Source organism: Propithecus coquereli, unplaced genomic scaffold, assembly GCF_000956105.1.
Source record: "Propithecus coquereli isolate 6110/MARCELLA unplaced genomic scaffold, Pcoq_1.0 Scaffold23, whole genome shotgun sequence".
Classification (NCBI taxonomy): Eukaryota; Metazoa; Chordata; class Mammalia; order Primates; family Indriidae; genus Propithecus; species Propithecus coquereli.
This window is the reverse complement of record NW_012147841.1, coordinates 3,305,987-3,309,658: the sequence shown is the minus strand read 5'-3', so window position 1 is coordinate 3,309,658 and position 3,672 is coordinate 3,305,987. Positions and strand designations below refer to the sequence as shown.

At 38.9% G+C, this 3,672-nt stretch overlaps 1 protein-coding gene across 1 annotated transcript in view; it reads left to right on the top strand.

Annotated features, from left to right (window-relative positions):
* Window positions 1–3,672, top strand: part of PKHD1L1 (polycystic kidney and hepatic disease 1 (autosomal recessive)-like 1) — a 204,930-nt gene that overhangs the window by 164,641 nt on the left and 36,617 nt on the right. The gene's annotated exons all lie outside the window — the stretch shown is intronic.

The window sequence follows — 3,672 nt, the reverse complement described above, 5'->3', positions numbered from 1 at the left end:
TCTAAACAACAGCAGTGGTATAGTGATTTAAATTAATTAATTTGTATAATTTGTAAAAGCCCTTTCGTATATGAAGGATTATATATTACTATCCCCTTTTACAACTGAAGAACTTCAAGCTCATAGTACTTAAGTGTCTGGTCAAATTCCCAGTTATTGGCAGAGCTATGATTAGAATCACAATCTCCTGACTTAAACTCCACTGCTCTTTCACTGAACCAAGGCTGCTTCCTTAGAAATGTAAAATAATTATATGTAAATTAATGTAGTGAACACATCAATTATTTTCATTTTTCCTATTAAATATACTGTGCCATTCTTTATTTTAGCTTACGAAGTCTCCCAGTGATAATTTTAACCACTGTTTCTTGGAAGAAAGTTGTTCAATAAATTAAACATCTAAGTTTTAACATATTCCTCATAACTTTAGCTGCCAGAAATGTAAAACAAATAACCATGATTTTTCAGTGTTACTTATAATGATGATACCCTTGGATAAAATTATGCAACACGCTATATAGGTTTTAGTTGAACATATGTTGCTTTCAATAAAAAATATGCTACAGAATATTATAAATATCATATAGCAATGAAAATGTCCTCATGAAAAGGAACCTTGATGTGGAATTTCTTAGAAAAACACAAATAACTGTTCTTCTTTCATAAGACATAATCTTTAAAGATAACATACAAAAGATGATTAGCTTAGGTTGGATTCCTTAGAAGCCGAACCTTAGATGAGAATTTTTGTGTAAGTGGTTTCTTGAAGGAATGCTCTCAGGAGAAAGGGATAGAAGCAGGATAGGGCAAGGGAAATTGCTAAGCAAAGATGTGGTATACGCTGGAAAAATAGCTTTACTTGATGGCACTGGGGAACTCTGGAATGTAAATTGCCACTAAGTTGATCTCACATTTGGCCAGCGGTGTGGAGGTGGGCAGAGATTTGTATCCCCATCTTAGTCAGTTTGGGGTTACAGCTGTCCCTCTCTGTAGGGAGGTCCTTAATTTCTTGGGTGATGTGGTTCCCATTTGGCTAAGCCAATTCTCTGGAAAAGAGGGCAGACAGAGCTATCAGCAACCAGTACTGCCAGAGATGGAAGATGGGTGTGCCAGCCTGTATACACTTCAATCTACTCCTGGGATCACTTGGGTCCACTTGCTTTTTCATGAAGTTAATTATATTAAGATTATTTCATCAGGACATGATTTCTCCAGGATTCTACATGGTCACAGTTTCTGGGAGAAGTAGTATTAAGAAGGTTCATGGTCATACTGCCACAGCTTGTCCCTAGACCATAAATGATACCCATCACTTCACTGAATCTTAGAAAGAAGTGCGTGCTGTTGGGTTCATGCATAGCCTCTATTTCCACCACTAAGGTTGCTCAGTTTATAAGCCTGTTGTGCAAGCACTGGGTGGCTGACGACAGAGATTAGCTGATATCTATTACACAAATCATCTTGTCCGTTTGGTTTTTCAGGGATTCTTCTGTATTGAATGCTCTTTGGTAGGCAATAACATGCCTTTCGTACCCACTTCCACAGTTCCATCTACATGCTTTCTACTGTACATCCAATCTAGTTCCTTCTATGCTCCTAACCAACCAGCTATGCCACTGCTACTGCCCATGAGTCCATATTTATCCTTACCTCAGACCATCTCTCTCTGCACACAAAGTAGATGACCCTTATACTACCAAAATTTCTGTTCATTGGAAGGATCTTTCCACACCACACTCATTCAAAGCCACCTCAGAGTGGGGCTGAAATGCATTAACATTATATAATAGATCCATTCCAATATCCCCATTTTTGTAAGTCTTTTGACAATCCCCAATTTTTAGAATATGGTATAGAAATTTGAGCAATTCTACTTCACTTAATGTGGGCTATCACTATTTCAAGCTTCCAAAAGCCATCCCAGAAAAGTATTAGAACTAGCCATACTGTTGTATACTTCCCTGTGGACAGGTCCTGTGAAGGGTGAGATTTGTCTTATAAAGCATCTGCCTCTTTTTAGGTCTCTGCATGATTTCAAGCAAGTGAAGCAGGAAGTTATTCTCTTATAAGAGAGAGTAGACCATTTACACACATCCAGAGCATTTTAGCACATTCTGAGATGTCAAGGTTCAAGCACATCTTTTCATATATTCCCATCTAATTTAGCATCCCACTCTTTTTCTATCAGGGCCCTGTCTTTGATGTAGGAGGCTTGCTAGGGCTGAGAACTCAGCCATCTTTTAAGTTAATGAAGTTCTGCTAACCTTACAATTAGATCCCGAGCTTTGCTTTGAATTTGTGATTTGATTACCACAGCTTTCATTTTCTTTCTTCAAGGCATCCATGAAGTAGAACCAGAAGTGGAATTCTTATGTCAGTGGTTTAGTGAAGGTGTGCTCTCAGGAAAAAGGGATTGAGGGAAGAAGAATATAGGACAGGGGAAGGAGTTAAGCAAGGATATGGCCTCAACTGGAGTCCAGCTTCCCACTGATTCTTCAAGAGCTGTGGTGCATAAATTGTACCACATATTTTCCCCACATTGAGGCAAAGGGGTCTTCCATACTTCCTGTCAGTCAGGCATGGCTACTCGCGGTGGTGGTGGGGAGTACATAATCTCTCAGGCAAGGGAGCTCTCAAGTAGCTGAGGGCAGTTCTTTAGAGAAGACAGCATCTTTGAGTGACTTTCATCCAACACTTACGGGAAGAGCTAGGGGTAGGGTACACTGGCCCAGTAAAGGGATTCTGGGCAGGATACAAACAGCATCTGCTACTGGGGTATTTTTTTAATACTCATCTACAGGTTCATATTTATGTATATAATCTCTTCTTTGGAGAAAATATAATTAAGAAGGGTCATAGGTAGTATATAAGTGATTTAAGAATTTTGGAGATCACCTTTTGCTTTTCTTTATTGTGTGCTATTGGATTTTAAGTATAATGGAGATTAAGTTTTTGGATCCAATCAATTTTATCTTCTGGCCACATAGTATATGTAAATAAGCCAAGAGAAAAATAGTATTCCAGTTAGCTTTTGCTGCATAACATATCACCCCCCAAATTTAGAAACTTTAAACAATTATTTATTAGGTCATGAGTCTGAAGATTGTCAATTTGGGCTTTGTTCAGCTGGGTAGTTTTTCTGCTGGTCTCACCTGGGCCTATTCATTAAGTGTCATCAGTTTACAGGATGGCTATGGGCTGGTTGGTCTAGGATAAACTTATTTCCATGTCTGGTGGTTGGTGCTTGCTGACAGTTGGTGCTGGTCATTAGCTGGAGTGATGGGAATGATTGAGCAACATGTATTCCAGGCTTACTCACATGTTGGAAGTCACACAATTCCCAGCAGCACCAAGAGAGAGCAAGCTCTAATATGCAAGCACTCTCCAGATCTCTGTTTATGCCATGATTGCTTTTGTCCCATTGGCCAAACCAAGTCACACGGTCAAACCCAGAGAAAATGTGGGAGGAGATTCCCCAGTGGTGTGGATATTGGGAGGCAACAGTCTACCACAAACAGTGGGTAGTGGCAAAGGATGTGTTTGATGGAATGTGCATAAAATAAGTCTGATTTTACCACTTTCTTCAGAGAAAATAATTACTTTTCTATTATTTATGTTTTAGGTTCAACATTTGTTGGATTTAAGAATGTTTGTTCAGGAGAAATTAATGTG